The sequence below is a fragment of the Mirounga angustirostris genome, unplaced genomic scaffold (genome assembly GCF_029215605.1).
Source record: "Mirounga angustirostris isolate CCGP_5_RB_7025 unplaced genomic scaffold, mMirAng1.0.hap1 SCAF_4, whole genome shotgun sequence".
Lineage (NCBI taxonomy): Eukaryota > Metazoa > Chordata > Mammalia > Carnivora > Phocidae > Mirounga > Mirounga angustirostris.
Genome location: NW_026991712.1, coordinates 79,552,330 through 79,571,454, shown reverse-complemented (window position 1 = coordinate 79,571,454; position 19,125 = coordinate 79,552,330). Strand labels below are relative to the sequence as shown.

The window sequence follows — 19,125 nt, the reverse complement described above, 5'->3', positions numbered from 1 at the left end:
AGTTTTGATTTGCATTTCCCTGGTTAATGATGTTGAGTATCTTTCCATGGGCTTATTATTCATTTGTGTATCTTCTTTGGAGAAATGTGTTTTCAATCTTTTTGCCCATTTTTCAATCAGGTTGTCTGTTTATTTGTTGTTTTAATTCTTCTTGTATTCTGGATATTAATCCTTTATCAGAAACATGATTTGCAAGTACTTTCTCTCATTCTCTGGGTAACCCTTTTACTCTCTTGATGTTGTCATTTGGTGAACAAAATATTTAATTTTAATGAAGTTCAATTTGCCTATTTTGTTTCTTTGCTAATTATGCATTTAGAGTCATATGCAAGAAATCGTTGCAAAATCCAGAATTGTGAAGCTTTTGCTTTATGTTTTCTTCTAAGAATTTTATACTTTGAGGTCTTATATTTGGGCCTTTGATCCATTTTGAGATGTTTGTTTATGGTATTAGGAGAGGATCCAGTTTCATGCTTTTGCATGTGAATATCCAGTTTTTTCAACACGATTTGTTGTCAAGACTGTTTCCCCATTGAATAATCTTGCCACTTTGACAAAAATCATTTGACCATGCCTATGTTGCATTTTTTCTTTTTCTTAGCTGATCTTCCTATTCAATTCCATTGGCCTATAGGTCTATCTGCCTTTTTGCCAGCACCACATTGATTGCTTTGGCTGCTAAAGTTTTGTAGTTAAATTTTGAAATTAGGACGTGTGTGAGTCTTTCAGCTTTGTTCTTTTTTTCAAGATATTTTGACTATTTGGGATACCATGAGATTCCATATGAATTTTAATATGTATTTTTTTTTATTTTTGCAAAAAAATACCATTGGGTATTTTGATAGGGATTGCATTGAATCTTTAGGTGATGATCAGTGGTATTGACATCTTATCAATATTAAGTCTTCAAATTCATAAACATGGGATGGGTTTCTGTGTAATTAATTTTTTTCAACAATGTTTTGTAGTTTTCATCATACAGGTCTTTAATTTCATGCTTAAGTTAATTTCTAAGTATTTTGTTATTTTTGATGTTATTGTAAGTGGAATTGCTTTTGTAATTTCCTATTCAGATTGTTCATTGTTAGTGTATAGAAACGTAACTTATTTTTATCTTTTTCTTTTGTTTCCTGTTAATTTGCTGAATTGATTTATTAGTTGTAACAATATTTTTGTGTGTAGAAACTTTAGGGTTTTTACATACAAGATCATATCATCTGCAAAGAGAATTAATTTTACTTCCTCCTTTCCAATTTAGATATCTTTATTTCTTTTACTTGCCAAATTTCTCTGGCTGGAACTTTAAGGACTATGTTGAATAGAATTGGTGAAAGCAGTCATCTCTGCCTTGTTCCTGGTTGTACAGGAAAAGCTTTTGAGTCTTTCAACACTGAGTATAAATTTTGTTATGGGAATATATGGATTTAATTTTATTGAGAGATTTTCCTTCTATGTGAGCCTGTTGAGTACTTTTATCAAGAAAGAGTGTTGAATTTTGTTGAATGCTTTCTCTGTAGCAGTTGAGATGATCATGTGGTTTTTACCCCCTTTATTCTGTTAACGTGCTGTATTACATCAACTGATTTTTACATGTTAAATCATCTTTGCATTCCACCAATAAATCCCATTTGGTCATGGTGTAAAATCCTTGTAATATGCAGCTGAATTTGGTTTGCCAATATTTTGTTGAGGATTTTTACATCATTGTTCATAAGTGATGTTGATCTGTAGGTTTTTGTAAGTGTTTTTATCTGGCTTTGGTATCGGGTAATGCTTGCTTCATAGAATGAATTGGGAAGTGTTCCTTTCTCTTCAATTATTTAGAAAAATTTAAGGATTGCTAATAGTTCTTACTTAAATGTTTGGTAGAATTCACCTAGGGCTTTTTTATATCCAGAGAATTTTGATTAGTGATTATGGTGTTTTTTTTTTTTTTTAAGATTTTACTTATTTATTTGAGAGAGAGAATGAGACAGAGAGAGCACGAGATGGGGGAGGGTCAGAGGGAGAAGCAGGCTCCCTGCCGAGCAGGGAGCCCGATGCGGGACTCGATCCAGGGACTCCAGGATCATGACCTGAGCCGAAGGCAGTCGCTTAACCAACTGAGCCACCCAGGCGCCCTAGTGATTATGTTTTTTTTAAATCAAATTTAAACTACAAGAAAAACAACAAAAACAGTTCACACATTTCTCCTGCCCACTACTCCTTGCATCTGACAACCACCAATCTGATCTCTGCATCTGTGAGCTTGGTTACATATATATTTTAGATTCTATGTAGGAGAGATCATAAAGTATCTATCTTTCTTTGTCTGACTAACTTTACTTTGCATAATGCCCCAAGGTCCATCTATATTATCACAAATGGCAATATATCATTCTTTCTTTATGGCCGAATAGTATTTCATTGTGTATATGTACCACATCATTTTTATCCATTTATCTATCAATGGACACTTGGGTTGTACCCTATCTTGGATATTGTAAATAATGCTGCAATGAAAATGGGGCTGCATATTTTTTTTTTCAGTTTATTCTTTTCATTTTCTTTGGATAAATAACCAGAAGGTATATTGCTGGATTGTACGGTAGTTTTATTTTTAATTTTTTGAGGAACCTCTATATTTTCCATAGTGGCTGCACCAATTTACATTCCCACTCCCATGCAACACTGCATGAGAGTTCTCCTTTGTCCACATCCTCCCCAACACTTGCTATTTTTTGTCTTTTTGATTCTAGCCATGGTAACTGGTGTGAGGTCATCTCTCATTGTGGTTTTGACTTGCATTTCCCTGATGATTGGTGAGGTTAAGTATCTTTCCATGTACGTCTTGGCCATCTGTATGTTTTCTTTGGAAAAATGTCTATTAAAGTCCTCTGCCCAGTGCTCGCTTCTGCAGCACATATACTAAAGTCCTCTGCCCATTTTTAACTTTTTTTTTTTTTTTCCTATTGAGCTGTGTAACCTCTTTATATATTCTGGATACTAGACCCTTACCAGAAACATGATTTGCAAAAATTTTCTCCCATTCAGTAGGTTGCCTTTTCATTTTGTTGATCATTTCCTTTGCTGTGCAGAAGCTTTTTAGTTTGATTTAGTCCCCTTTTTAATTTTTTCTTTTGTTGCTTTTGATTTTAGTGTCAGATTAAAAAAATCATCGCCAAGATCTATGTTAAAGAGCTTACTGATTTTGTTTTCTTCTAGAATTTTTATAGTTAGTCTTATGTTCAAATCTTTAATAAATTTGAGTTAATTTTTGTGTGTGGTATAAGAGAGTAGTTCATTTCATTAATTTGCATGTGACTGTCCAATATACCCAACATCATTTATTGAAGAGACTGTACCTTTGTTATTGAATATTCTTGGCTTTTTTGTCATAAAGTAGTTGACTGTATATGTGTGGATTTATTTCTGATTTTTTTATTTTGTTCCATTGATCTTTTTTTTTACACCAATACTATACTGTTTTTAATTACTGTAGCTTTGTATTGTTTGAAATCAGGGAGTGTGATGCCTTTAGGTTTTGTATTTCCTAGTGATTTAGTCTTAAATTTTTGTTTCTAAGAATTTGTCAATTTTATCTGGATCATTCAATTTTTTGACATATAATTGTTCATAGTACTCTCTTAAAATCTTTTTTAGTTTTATTGATTTGGCAATAACATCTCCACTTTCATTTCTGATTTTATTAATTCAGGTCTTCTTTCTTTTTTTATTTTTCTAGTCCATGTAGCTAAAATTTTGTCAATTCTTTTGATCTTTTCAAGGAATTTTTGGTTTCACTGATTTTCTCTACTGTTTTTCTAATATCTATTTTTTTAAAGATTTTATTTATTTATTTTAGAGAAAGAGAGAGAGAGTGCAAGTGGGGGCAGGGGAACAGGGAGAGAGAACCTCAAGTGGACTCACCGCTAAACATGAAACCTGACATGGTACTCAATATCATAATCCTGAGATCATGACCTGAGCTGAAATCAAGAGTCGGCCCCGCAGATGCCCATCTAGTATCTATTTTGATTATCATTGGTTCCTTCTTCTAGCTTTGGGCTTAGTTTGTCATCCTGCCTCCACTGCCTTAATTTGTCAAGTTGGGCTGTTGATTTGAGATCGTTCTTGTTTTTCATGTAAGAGTTTGCATCTATTGATTTTCTCCTTAGTATTACATTTCCTGGTCAGAGAAGATACTTTGTATGATATCTATCTTTTTCAAATCTACTGAGACATACTTTGTGGCCTACCACATGGCCTATCCTGGAAGATGTCCCGTGTGCACTTGAGAGAATGAGTGTGCCATTGCTGTTCAGTAGAGTGTCTTGCATATGTCCGTTAGGTCTACTTAGTTACTATGTTTTTCAAGTTGACTCTTTCTGCTTTTTTGGTCTGGTTTTCTATCCATTATTCAGAGTGCAGTACTGAAGTCTCCAACTATTATTGTAGACCTATGTAATTCTCCCTTCTCTCAGTTTTTGTTTCATATATTTTGGTAGTCTGTTACTAGATTCACAAATGTTTATAATTATTTTATCTTCTTGATATGTTACACCTTTTATTAATATACAATGTGACCCTTTGTCTCTTATAAACTTTTTTTGATTTAAAGTCTATTTTGTCTCATAATTGTATAGCTACCATTGTACTCTTTTAGTTACTATTTGCATGGGATCTTTTTTTCCATTCTTATACTTTCAATTTCTTTGTGTCTTTTGGTCCAGGATGAATATCTAGTAGATAACACATAGCTGAATTATACGTTTTTATCCATTCTGCCAATCTCTGTCTTTTGATTTGAGAGTTAAATCCATTTACATTTAAAGTAAGGGACAGGGTATGTGCTATGGTGAGTGCTGTGAATTGTGTAAGACTGTTGAATCACAGACCTGTACCTCTGAAACAAATAGTACATTATATGTTAAAAAAAAAAAAAGAAGAAGAAGAAGATAGCAGGAAGGGAAAAATGAAGGGAGGGAAATCAGAGGGGGAGACGAACCATGAGAGAGGATGGATTCTGAGAAACAAACTGAGGGTTCTAGAGGGGAAGGGGGTGGGGGATGGGTTAGCCTGGTCATGGGTATTAAAGAGGGCACGTACTGAATGGAGCACTGGGTGTTATATGCAAACAATGAATCATGGAACACTACATCAAAAACTAATGATGTAATGTATGGTGATTAACATAACATAATAAAAAAAAGTATAAGTAAAAGAAAACACAAATATAAACAGGAAAGAAAGAAGAAAAAGAAAGAAAAGAATAGAGGAGGGTAATGGCTGGGAGGAAGGCAAAAGGGTTGCGCTGTGGGCAGCGAAGATGACAGAAAGCCCCTCTCTGTAAGTGTTAAAGATTTCTGCACAGTGCTCACTCCTGTGAACAGGAGGCTGTGTCCTTTCTCATCTCCATTCAGGAAGGAGCCAAATATCAAGTTTGAGCAAGGTGGGCTGAGGTAGTACTGCTTCTCCTGTTCTTGACTCTTTGGAATCACTGCCAGCAATGAAACTATGATGTATAGATTTAGGATTTCTAGGACAACCTGTATCAAGTACACTGTTCCTGAGGCAAACAAGTGACATTTGAAAATCAAGCAGTCTCATCATGCTTTTGTTTGTTTCTTTGGGAAAGTACCTATAGGGAAATCAAATCCTACTGAGACATGTATTTCTCACAGGGTTGATGTTCCAAAATAAAACTTAAACCATAACTTGAAAAAAAATTAAAAAAAAAATAAAGTAAGGGACTTATTTTGTCAGTTTCCTTTGTCCTTTATTTCCTACATTACTTCTTTTCTGTTTAGTTGATATTTGGTAGTGAAATGTTTAAATTCTTATTTGCTTTTATGTATATTCTGTAGCTAATTTATTCATAGTTACCATGGGGCTCACATTTGACATTCTAAAACTATAACACTAATTTGAATTTATATTAACCTAACTTCAGTAACTTACAAAAACTCTGCTCCTTTACACCTCTGTCTGTATTGGTTTTGGATGTTGATGTCACAAAATTAAAAATCTTTATGCATTCTATGCCCCCCAAATTAAACTAGTAATTTTTTTAAATGCATTAGTCTCTTAAATTAGGTAAGAAACAAAATGCGGAGTTATAAACCAAAGTTAAAATAATGCTAGCTTTTAGACTAATAATTTTTCATATTAATCTTTTAAATCATGTAGAAAAAAAGGTAACATTATAAAGTAGTTAGTGTAATACTAGTTTTTTTTTTTAATTGCCAATGTATTGCCTTTCTTGAGAATTCTTTTTATAACTCCAAATTACAATCTAATATTCTTTCTCTTCACCCAGCAGGATTCCCCTGAGCATTGTTTGCAGGGCAGGCCTAGTTGTAAGGAACTCCCTCAGCTTTTATTTATTTATTTTTTTATGTTATGTTAATCACCATACGTTACATCATTAGTTTTTGATGTAGTGTTCTATGATTCATTGTTTGCGTATAACACCCAGTGCTCCATTCAGTACATGCCCTCTTTAATACCCATCACCAGGCTAACCCATCCCCCACCCCCCTCCCCTCTAGAACCCTCAGTCCATCGTCTCTCATGGTTCGTCTCCCCCTCCGATTTCCCCCCTTCACTCTTCCCTTCCTGCTCTCTTCTTCTTCTTCTTCTTCTTTTTTTTAACATATAATGTACTATTTGTTTCAGAGGTACAGGTCTGTGATTCAACAGTCTTACACAATTCACAGTGCTCACCATAGCACATACCCTCCCCAATGTCTATCACCCAGCTACCCCATCCCTCCCACCCACCACCACTCCAGCAACCCTCAGTTTGTTTCCTGAGATTAAGAATTCCTCATATCAGTGAGGTTATATGATACATGTCTTTCTCTGATTGACTTATTTCTTTCAGTGTAATACCCTCCAGTTCCATCCATGTTGCAAATGACAAGATTTCATTCCTTTTGATGGCTGCATAATATTCCATTGTGTATATATACACCACATATATATACATATACACCACATCTTTTTTATCCATTCATCTGTCGATGGACATCTTGGCTCTTTCCATAGTTCCTTAGCTTTTTTTTTAGAAGAATGTTTTAATTTCCCCCACACTGTTGAAGGGCAGTTTTGCCAGATATAGGGATCTTGGTTGATAGCTGTTTTTGTTTTTTTTTGTTTGTTTGTTTGTTTTTCTAGTTAGTACTTTGAGTATATTACCTACTGCTTTCTGGCTTTCAAAATTTCTGATGAGAAATCTGCTCATAATCTTATTGAGAATCAATTGTATATTATGTGTCATTTTTTTCTTGCTGCCTTCAAGATTTTCTCTCTGTCTTTGGCTTTTAATAATTTGACCAAAATGTGCCTTGGTGTGTCTCTCTTTGAGTTTGGAGTTCATTGAGCTTTTTAGATGGGTGTGTTAATGTTCATTAAACTTAAGATAGTTCAGCAATTATTTCTTCAAATGTTCTCTTTGCTCCTTTCTCTCTGTCTTTGCCTTTTGAAACTTCCACTGCATGCATGTTTGTTTTCTAGGTGATGTCCCATAAGCTCCCTAGGCACTGTTTACTTTTCTTCAACCTTTTTTTCTTTCTGCACCTCAGACTCAATAATTTCCATTGCCTTATCTATAAGATTGCTGATTCTTTTTTTTTGCCTGTTCAAACCTGCCTTTGAATTTATTATACTTTTCACTTCCAGATTTTTTTTTTGTTTCTTTTTAGGCTTTCTCTTTATTAATATTTTCATTTTGTTTATACATAAACTTCCTGACTTTATATTCTTCTTTAGTTCTTTGACCATCTCCAAATCAGTTATTTTAAAGTCTTTATCTAGTAGATCTGCCAGTAGGTTATTTTTTAGAAACAGTTTCAGTTGATTTTTTTTTCTCTTTGAATGGGCCATACTTTCCAGTTTTTTTGTGTGCTTTGTGTTTGTGTGTGTGTGTGTATGCATGTGGTAAAACTGGACATTTGTGTCTAATAATATAACACTAGAAATCATATTGTCCTTTCCTGAGTTTTCTATTTTTAAAATAATTTTTGCTTAGTTTTTTTGTTTTTTTTTTTTAGTTTAACTTTTATAGGTGGTTGCTGTGCCAAGTATTGGTCTCAGATGTCAACTTAAGTTCTTCTTAGGCTTTTTCTGACTCTATGCTCTTTTACTGGACATACACAGCTGCTTTATAACTGTCACTGAATATACACTTGCATGTACATGTCCCGGCCTTTAAAATCTGACTCCCAAAGGAGAAAAAGAGAAAATTAAGGTGGTGGTAAAGAGCACTTAATCGCCTTAGAAGTCACTTCTGCGGGGGCGGGGGGGAGACTTACCATATTGGGGGAGGGTGCGGCAACAATGGCCTCCCATCTCTTTGTCTGCACCTCTGTGATCAGAAGCAGCAATCAGTGATCAGAACACAGATCCCCAATACTTGGAGGACAGGGTCATTGTGTGCTCACTCTGGCTCCCGAAAGATGTGTGCAGGCTGCTCTAGGAACATGTGCACAGCTGCCTGACATCGGGCTGGGAATGGAGCATGTACAGCAGCTACTGTACTAAGAGCTAAAATTAACTATGATTTATTGTCCAAGCTTTCCCCCTGGAAGTTTCAGGCCTTCAAATAGAGTCCAGAACTCCAAAATTACATTAAACATATCCTGCCAGTGCAATTGTTGTTCAGGTGAGGAAAAACAGATTCCCTGTGCTTCCTATTTTGCCATCTTCCCAGAATCCTCTCCTTCCCCTTGCTTTTTTGAAAAGTATGTATGGTTAAGCAATATGGCATTTAATTTTCCTCTGTTTTACCTTTATAAATATTGTATTATAACACATATCATTTTCAGATGCTTAAATTTTCTTCATGTAACATTTTATTTCAAATACTTAAACAATGCTCCCTTTGTGAGACTCTGTTAATACATGAAATAGCAGATGTCTCTTATACATTCATTTCACACTTTGAGGGACTAGCAAACTATTTTCCAAATTGCTGCATTAATTCCAGGGGATAAGAGATGGATTTCCGTGGCTGCAGTGAAGGACATTGACTATGACTTCTGACTTTTTGCAATAATTGTATACAGGTTTATTTTGTCAGGGCAGTGATAGAAACAAAAGACAGAAAGACACCCAATAATTCACAGACTAATGCCATTGTAGAAGTCTACAAAGGATAGGGCACCTGGGTGGCTCAGATGGTTAAGTGTCTGCCTTCGGCTCAGGTCATGATCCCGGGGTCCTGGGATCGAGTCCCGCATTGGGCTCCCTGCTAGGCGGGGAGCCTGCTTCTCCCTCTGCCTCTGCCTCTCTCTCTCTCTCTCTCTCTGACTCTCATGAATAAGTAAATAAAACATTTAAAAAAAAAAAGAAGTCTACAAAGGATATTCTCTGAATACAATAAGAAAATGTATATATAATTATTGCTTAAGCAATTCAATGTAAATGAGAGAAATATGAGATTCATGAAAGTATCTGTTAAATGTACAATTGCATGCATAATTTTTTCCTTTCTGTGGTTATATTCCTTAGTGTTTGGTACATAATAAACTATCCAAAATTTTAGCAACTCGAAAAAATAAGTAGTTATTATTGCTTATGTGACTATGAGTCAGCTAAAAATCTCTAGTCTTGGCTCTTGCATGTTTCTGTGGTTGACTGTGAGTCAGATAAGCACTTTTGGTGACTTCTCAAACATCCAGGGCCTCAGATGGGACAATTAGTCTCTCCTCTGTGTGAGCTTTCATCATTCAGCAGGCTCTTCTGGGCTTGTTATTTCCACTGGAAAAGTTCTGAGAGAAAGTGGAAATATGCAAAGCTTTTTGAGCCCTGGTTCCAGTACTAACATATTTTTCATTTTGTGGAAACTACTCATCAAGCCCAGCATAGATTTAAGCGGTAAGGAACTAAACACTCTTACTGGGAGATGCTATGGGCCAATTGCAAAAGGTCTGAGTATAGGGAAGAGTTAAGAATTATGACCCTTTTTACAATTTCTGTCATGGTTTTGAAAGATGTGATTTTTCCCTGTCTCTATTATCCTAAGCTGACTGATAAATCAGCTCATTGCCTTGACACAGTAATCTTATAAAATGTATTTTGAAATGCAAGCCAAGAAAACATCACTGTGTCACCTATTATGTTTCTGTAAATATTATGAAAATAATTAATTAATAATTATTTTGGCATTCTTGAAGCAAAACCCTAAAATGTCATTAATAATATTCCTACCCCCTGTAGTGTGGAATGCTTGTTACTAGCCTGCAACATGAAGGTAAATCCTGACCCCTGTGGTTATAACACACTGCAGTATGCATGCTTTTAACTGCCCTTGGCAAGTTTAATTTGAGGTTGTCATTCTATTGCAACATACTTTATTTTGTAAATAAAGACTCATGTTTGGAGGACACAGAATGCCTTTTGTTAACTATAATAGAGTGCTTGAGTGAGTTTGGGCAAGAAGAAAGCTTACTGCAGTTCTGCTGAGATCGGTTTCAACAGAGCTTGATTTTTTTGTTTTGTTTTGTTTTGTTTTTTTTCATTTCGTAACATCAAAGCTGATAGAATTTTCCAAATAGTGACAAATATTCCATTTTGAAAGCTCTGACTTGTGAAATTCTTATTGTTCATAAAACGGAAAAAAAAGTTGTTTTGAAAACACATCAAAATTTACTTTCCAGTTGAATAATGATGCTTTGTCTTAGAAGTCTATGAAGAAACCCTATGTTGAAACCCAAGTAGGATTTGGATAATGCTGTGCCTTATTAAGTGATGATTGTTTAAAATGTCTATATGGATGAATAATGTTCCAAAATACTTTAGATTTCATTTATTTAATTTTCTTTCTTTAACTTTTCAACACTTATGCCTGAATTTGTTTTCTTCAATGGTATTTGTGGTACAGTGTTTTCGGTGAGTAACAATTTATGAAAACCCAGCATAGGGCATACAAGCAATATGAATATATCTGTATTAAATGACATACCTTGAATAACTGAAGTCAGGAATGTGTTTGTAAAGTCATGAGTATTCTCTTAAATTTTTCATTTAAAATTTTTCTATTCAATTCCTAAATCAAAAAATAGAGTTGGATTTCTGGTTCTAAAGAAACTGGAGTAGCATAAGTTTTGCCCACTTCTTACACAAGTACAGCTTAAGATCCTAGACATTATATATAAAACATGCATATTATGACCTGGAAAGGCAGAGATAGAAAGGCAGACCAGTCAGTGAACTTAGAACCTGAGGAAAGACGTGGTAACCAGGTCCCTAGAATTTCTTTTTTTGCCTTGTATTTCCCAGTTGGCAGAAACTTTGAATCCTTCCCTTCTTGGATTTTCTTAAGCAATAAATTATTCTACTTACCTTCTTTAGGTATTGACTTAATAGCATTAGCAAATTCGGTTTTTTTTTTTTTTTTTTTTTTGGTTTTTAATTTTTATTTGGCTTCTTTGTTTCACTCATGGTATTACATTATGAAGTCTTTGTGGTGATACCAACTACTGTTTAAAAGTAAACATCAATGGGTGGTTGTGGAATTGAAGCTGGTGAGTATGTGAAGTAAAGACATAAACTGAGACATTTAGCCATCGGGTTTCCTTTTCCTTTTTCACTTGTACTTGCTACTGCTTGTGTCTGGGGATGTAAGAATCGTTGCTTAAGGCGATACCGGTCCCCCTCTATAACCAGAGAAATCAGGTGTGGAGCTGCCAGAGTGATGACAGCACATTGTTCTCTAAGCAGTGTTCCTACTCTTACACCTCAATAGGGACCTGTGGAACAAGGACATGTTTCATTTATTTGTTTTTAATTGGAGAGGTTTGCTGTATATTTATTATTTCTGAAATAAAACCCATGGAATACATCTATAGGAAAAAAGAAATGCAGAAAATGGGATCAGGTTAAATAATTAGTTCATGGAAAACAACTAAATAAACAACAAAAGCTTAAATTTTATGTACCTTGAGATACAATATTGAGAATTGTACTGCAATTGATATTATTCTCACTGAATACATAATTCTGAATCATCAAATTTATGAATTAAAAAATAACCCTCATCACAGGCAGGGTTTCCCAAGGCTGCAGTCATGTGTCAGTTGGGCTATGTTCTGACCCTGAGCTCAGGGTCTTTTTCCAAATCCATATAAGTCATTGACAGAATCCAGTTTTTTGTGTTTGTGGGACTGATTTCCCTATTTTTATGTTGCATCAGCCAGTGACTGCTCTGAGCTCCTCCTACTAGCAGCCTTCTGAAGGTCTTAGGTATGTGGTCTTCCCCAACAAGGCAGCTTAATTCTTCAAAGGAGGAGAATCTTTCCCAGTTTGAATCTCTGACCCTTTGTAAGACCTCCCCTCCCTTGGCCAAATCCAGCTACCTTAAGATAATCTCCCTCAAATTAGTTGACTCAAAATTAACTGATTTTGCAAAATCCCTTTGTGTTTGTCATCTAATGGAAACCCATCACAGAAGTGAAATACATCATAGTCACAAGCTCAACCCACAATCAAGACATCAGAGGGGAAGGGATCATACAGTGTATATACCAGGGCGTGGGAATCTAGGAGCCAGTCCAGAATTATTCCTACCATAGTCCAGAAGCTTATATTCTACTTTAGGGTTCTCAACATGGCTAAGGTTCAGATTTCACTGTGGATCTTATTAAAAAGTCATATATTATTAATCATAGGCCTCTGTATAGAATCATATATATATCTTTGATGAGCTATGCAAGCAATTTCTCTGCAGCCAGCTGTATGCATCTGGAACTTCTCCTGATAACCACTGTTCTATTAAATACAACATTTCACTTGCTTATCATTTTAATAAAGTGTTAGAGCATTTTGAAAACTACGATTGAGTTCATGGGAGGACAAATAACAGAAATGAGATCATTAAAAATGAAGTGGCAAAGGCAGAAACATCATTCTAGCCTTTGGAATTAGCAATCTCTTAACAGGCCTTGATGTATAGAGGCTAACCCCCTCTCCTCAGTATAAAAGTGAGTTAATAGCTATGTCTCATTAAAAATAATGGCATCAAATCAAAGACTATTCCTCATAAGGAGTGCTTTTAAATGATATCAATAATTTAAACTTGGAGTCTAATTCTTAAGGCTGTGGTATTGGCAGCTTATATCTAAATGCTGACTACTGACAGATACTATTTTGGGCAGATTACCAAATAGGCTTTTGTACTTTTTTTATAAGTCAATTTCCCCAAAATGTGTTCTGCAGAACTCAGTCTTATGATATTAGCCATTTGGGAAATACTTATGATGTTATTTTTCCCCTTGGTGATTCACAAGGTTTTGAGTTACTCCTAGAAATTCACAAAGAAATGTGTTAAAAATGTATATGATATAAACATAAATGGGATGCATGTCTTCCTTATGGATAAAGTGAATAAATTTCAGTGTATGATTTTATTGCCTCTATTTTGAATGCTCATAGGACTTTTAATTTTGCTTTCTGCATCTAGACTATTCTCCAGAATGTTAAGATTGCCAGAGAAGTGACCTCTGAAAAAGGAAAACATTGCTCTACCTAAATTCAGGTAAGACCATTACTTTTCAAAAAGTCATTGTGGGTAAATTAATGAAAAAAAATATTCATTTTTCTACATTTCTATTATAAGTTGTTTTCTTCAATATTAAGCTTTATGAAGCCTCTTTCCTCTAGAACAATATAAGAAATTTTTTTTAATTTCCTGGTGTGGGGAGGGGGGCAACACTCCGAACACATGTTAATGTTCAATAGTTAGACTTCATTTGGACATAGCTTTCCACCATATTTATTTAAACAACTGTATTAAATTCATATTGTTCCTTTAATGAGCATCATTCAGAGGAAAGAGCAATACAAAGTTTCTGAAGCTTACGTGATTAGGTGAGGGGTCCATGACTCCTGATCAAGGTGGGAACTGGTGTCACCACTTTTGTGAGCTCTGCCGGCCCAGAGAAAGGGTAAATCCCAGAGAAAGGGTAAATATGTGCCCGTACAAGGGGGGGCCTTGGCTAAGTGTTTTAAAATGCTTCACAACATTAGAGCCTAGGGAACGATCACAGTCTCTGTTGTTTATTCAGAACAAGGTTGAGAACGGGTAATGAAAATTAGTAAAGTAAATCGAATATGCCTTCAGAAAGGGAGCTCATGAATCAGTAGAGGCAAAACAGGTGCAAAATGAGTAGAAGTCTCTGACTTTGGCTCTAGGACAAATATTACTTTTGGAAGGACTCATACTCTCTTTACTAGGAAAAGCAGAATCTGGTCACTAAAGTCTAGGATTGAAGTTACTAAATCTATTTTCCTAATAAATTTTCACAGTATTTTTGAGTTCTTATTTCCTCTCATGCAAGGACTTATATTATGGTTTTAGTGAGACTAATGAAACTCATTGTCATCTTTTATGTTTAAAGGAACATTAACACTTAAAAGTGTGCTGTGTACATATTGTTGTATTAAATTATATTTAAATGCAGTATTAAAATGTCAGGAATTCTTGAGTATATATCTGTGTTTTATGAAAATCATAGAGTTCTGGGACTAAATGCATCCACACAGATGGCCTATTAGCGGATTTCCCAGACTGTGTTCTCGAGGAGTATGGCAAAGTTCAGAGTCACTTAAGATAATAAACAACTAGATCTGAAGTTGTTCTGGTTACAATATTCTAAATTATTTAATAATAAATATTTAGAATGGAACCCATATAATGCCATATTAATCACAATAGAACTCAGATAGAGACAGATATTGCTAATAGATTCATTCTTCCTTCCTCACTGAATCCTGATCCCTAACCACCTGAATGCATGTAGTTTTTGGCCTCATGTTAAAACACAAATCATTCTCATCATTTGAATAAACCTAGAAAATTCTAAAACACATTTTCCAAGGAATCAAAAGGAACACATCCCAGTGCATCAGAAAATTATATTCAAGGTTTTCAAATGATTTTTAATCACTAGACTGTTTTCATAGTTAGACCTTTTCTCCAAATAAAATATCAGAGAGAAGCCCAAAAGATAAAAGAGAGGGGTAAAAAAAATATATATATATATATTGAAACAGGAGTGGGTGTTCCAGAACTACTTGGTTTCTTTACCTCTGCTTTTCCTTACCTCTGAATCCATTCCTCATTCCCCAAAACCCTACAGATCTGACAGACATTAATATTTCCTGGAAGCCTGTGATTCTTTGGCTTCTCAGTTCGTTCCTTTGAAGCCCATGTGGAAGCATTAACTTAAACAGAGACAGACAGCAAAACATAAAAGTGGGAATTGCCAGGATTATGCTGTGCTAGCCAGAGATGGAAAAGTGACTGCTGTGTGAAAGAGATCATTTATTACCTACTTAGGTTTCCCAGTGTCAGGTGTTACCCTGTATGTGTTCACTTCACCATTGTGCAAATCTCCCTCTACATGATTTCGAAGTATCATACCCTGTACATGTTGTTGGAAGCCCAAGAGAGGTACCTATAAATGAAAACAGGGAGAAAGGCAGTCACAAAGAGAATAATGGAAATTCATTTGAGGGTGGCTATTACCTCACAACGAATAGTTAATACTTTATTTAAAAAATATCTCTAGATGCATTTCAAACATTTCTCTTCATCTTAGGTATAGATCTTTGCCTCCTACGTTTGTTTGTTTGTTTTAGTTTAACACACCTTATTGATAAGCAACATGTCTGAATTGATAATGCTTTTTTTTGGAAGATTTTATTTATTTATTTGAGAGAAAGGGGGTGGAGCGACCACGAGCTGGGGGGAGTGGCAGGCAGAGGGAGAAGCACATTCCCCATTGAGCAGACAGCAGGACTTGAGGCCTTGATCCCAGGACCCTGGGATCATGACCTGAGCTGAAGGCAGATGCCCAACCGACTGAGCCACCCAGGTGCCCCTGAACTGATACTGTTTTGAGACAGGTTGAATAAAGAAGAGAAATACTAAACATGGTCTAATAACACATAGCCTACCCACATTGCGTATTTTCTGATACTTTGTACATATGAAATATTTCAAAACTACATGTCTCAGCATATACTGTACTGGATTCCTTACAGTTTCTGACCTGACCTGTAGAATTTTACTTGTGCCTCCAATGTTTTATTCATGCTTATATTTGTCCACATTTAAAGCTAAACTGGCTTCATGTTTGAATGGAAAATAGCCCCATGAGCAAAAGCAAACTGGATGTCCACTGGGTGAGCAGCTGTCCCAGCCTGCTCACCTGTCCCTAATTTCTGCTGGCTGCCCTCTCTACTTGGCTAAAGGAATTTTCCTGGGCTTTTTCTTATTGTCAGAACAAGATTACTCTAATATAAATACTTAATATTTGAATGTGTAGAATTTTTTTCTATTACTGCTTCTCCCTGGTTTGAGGATGTTTGAGGCATCTGACATTGTACTTTGATTGGTCTTCCTGTGGTCTGTTCCTTTTTGTTACACACTGCATCTGCGACTGGGGTGCAACTTCTGTAGGCCCATTTGCCACTAGGATTGTTATTCAAATTCCCAGTCCTTTCAGGCATGTTTGTGATTTTAGTCATTGGCTTCAATGGTAAAACATCTGTATTTTTGGTTTTGTTGGCTCTGTTGTCTGTCCTGAGTAAAGGAACACAATTATCAAACGCGAAGAAGCTTAGCCTTGAGCACAAAACTGGCTTTATATTCTAAGCAACTTTCTTAATGTTTTCTGACTGAGCCCCACTCCCCATCTACCTTGTTTACAGAAATTTGACTGAAGAAGTTGCCTGTGGGAGGTGTAGCTCCTGGTCATGGTGCAAAGAGCAATGCTGTTCCCTGCTGACTTGTTTTGGTTGTTGCTTATTTTCTGTTTCTCTTTGTGACCCCAGGATCTACCGTCATGCCAATGTGAATAAGGTCCCAATAAATAAATTTTTTATATTATTTTATTTTATTTTATTATGTTATGTTAATCACCATACATACATCATTAGTTTTTGATGTAGTGTTCCATGATTCATTGTTTGCTTATAACACCCAGTGTTCCATTCAATACGTGCCTTCTTTAATACCCATCACCAATAAATATTTCAAAAAAAAATTAATAGGTTGATGAAAATATTTTTGGAGCTGCATTCTGTGCATTTTATTTATTCATTTTAGAGAGAGAGTGTGCACAAGTGGGGGGAGGGACAGGGGAGAGAGAGAGAGAGAGAGAACCTCAAGCAGACTCCCTGTTGAGCACAAAACCCACTGCAGAGTTTAGTCTTATGACCCTGAGATCATGACCTGAGCCAAAATCAAGAGTTGGTCACTTAACCGACTGAGCCACCCAGGTGCCTCTGAATTCTATGTGTTGTAGACATTCTCTCATAGTTGAAAAAAGACTGGCTACATTATATACATATATATATATACATATATATATATATATATATATTCCTCTGATTATATATATTATATATATATATATATATAATACTGATTACTCTGATTACTCTCCTTTCTATTTCCTACTCAGTATGTGTAGATTTCTGGTAGCTCTTGGTATTGCTTTCCATCATGGACGGATTAATGTAGGTTGCTTTAATCTTGATAATTCCATTCTGTCTCCCTCTATTCTGGAAAATTCAATGAAGAGAAGATTGGATAATTCTGGCTGGATGAAGACTATTGGCAGCCTGTCAGGGCTCAAAGTATATTCATGTATCTGTGTCTGGCTGTGAAGAAGATTCACAAAATCCTTAGGTTACTGTCAGATACCTTTGGTGATAAAGGAAACAACAAAAAATTCTAAAGAAATATCATAAATATTATCACTTTAAATGTTGGACATTGTATCAAAGCTACAGAGCCAAATTGGAGAAATCTTGGAGTATGGCAACTAAAATGATGGAGGGATACATTGCCCGCTTGAGAGAGTGGACCTAGTTGATACACTGTCCACATCCTCTCAGTCCTGCCCAGTTTTCCAACTTTAGCTGCTTTCATTGCTTTTAGGCTGGAAATATTCCTGGGGATCACTCATACCATTCCCATGCATAGAAAACCTCTGTTGCAGTCAGTACCTTATTTCCTGTCATCCCTGACAATCTCTCCTGATGCTGCACATAAGCACCTGTCTTTAGCATAGCCTCTCTTTTTTCCCACAGAGGCAGAGCTGTAGCAGTTAGAGGGCCTGATTCAACCCAGCTGGACCCATGGAGTCTCTGGTTTCCTAGACTCTGCTCAGAGATACTGGTTGTGCCAAGCAGAAATACAAGGGGTTACAGGTTCACTAAGCAAACTTTGATCAATGAAACAGGATCAGGGATGACTTTGTGGGAGGGAGAAGTATGCACTCAGAGAGGGCCCTGCACACAGAGGAGCCCCACATTTGATTTGATTTGCATTAAGTTTCACTCTTTGTGTGCTGAAGTTCTATAGGTTTTTTTCAAAAATACAGTGTCATGTACCTATTAGAATATCATGCAGAGGAGTTTCAGCACGCAACAATATTCCCTGTGCTTGGCCTTTTTAGCCCTCCTCCTTTCCTTCTAAACTCCTGGAAACCGCTTTTTGTTTCATTTTGAATCATCTCTATAGTTTTGCCTTTTCCCAAATGTAATGTAACAGGAATCATACAGTGTGTAGCCTTTTCAGCTTGGCTTCTTTCACTTAACAATATGCATTTAAGAGTCATTATATTTTTTTGTGTGGCTTCTTTGGTACTTTCTTTTTATCTGAATAATATGCCATTCCATAGAGGTACCACAGTTTGTATATTCACTTACCTACTGAAGGAAATTATGAAGAAAGCCTCTATAAATCTTCCTGTGAAGGTTTAATATGTTCTTGAATCAGTTGGCTGAATATCTAATAATGCAACTGCTGTATCATATGGTAAGAATATAGATAGTCTTGTAAAAACCTATAAAACTCTTACCATTTTGCATTCCTGCCAGCAATGGAGAGCTCCTGTTGCTCCACACCCTTGCCAGCAAATGATATTGTGAGTTTTAAAATTTTGTTTTTTTAAAAATATTTAACTTTTATAGTACCTTTTTTTAAAATTAGGAACCAAGGCATTAACATACTTTAAAATATACTCATAGTAAGTAGAGACATTTTTTTTTTCCAAAACAAGAAAGTTTGTTAACACAATATCAAGCAGATATACGTCATGAATGATATTTGGTGGGGGACATAGACATTAA

General features: G+C 35.6%; 1 protein-coding gene across 1 annotated transcript in view; it reads left to right on the top strand.

The window, feature by feature from the left end:
• SNTG1 (syntrophin gamma 1) overlaps positions 1 to 19,125 on the top strand; it is a 957,526-nt gene that overhangs the window by 294,286 nt on the left and 644,115 nt on the right. The window contains exon 2 of the mRNA XM_045896572.3: positions 13,442 to 13,516. The gene's annotated coding sequence lies outside the window, so the exon portion shown is untranslated. The remainder of the gene's footprint in view (positions 1 to 13,441; positions 13,517 to 19,125) is intronic.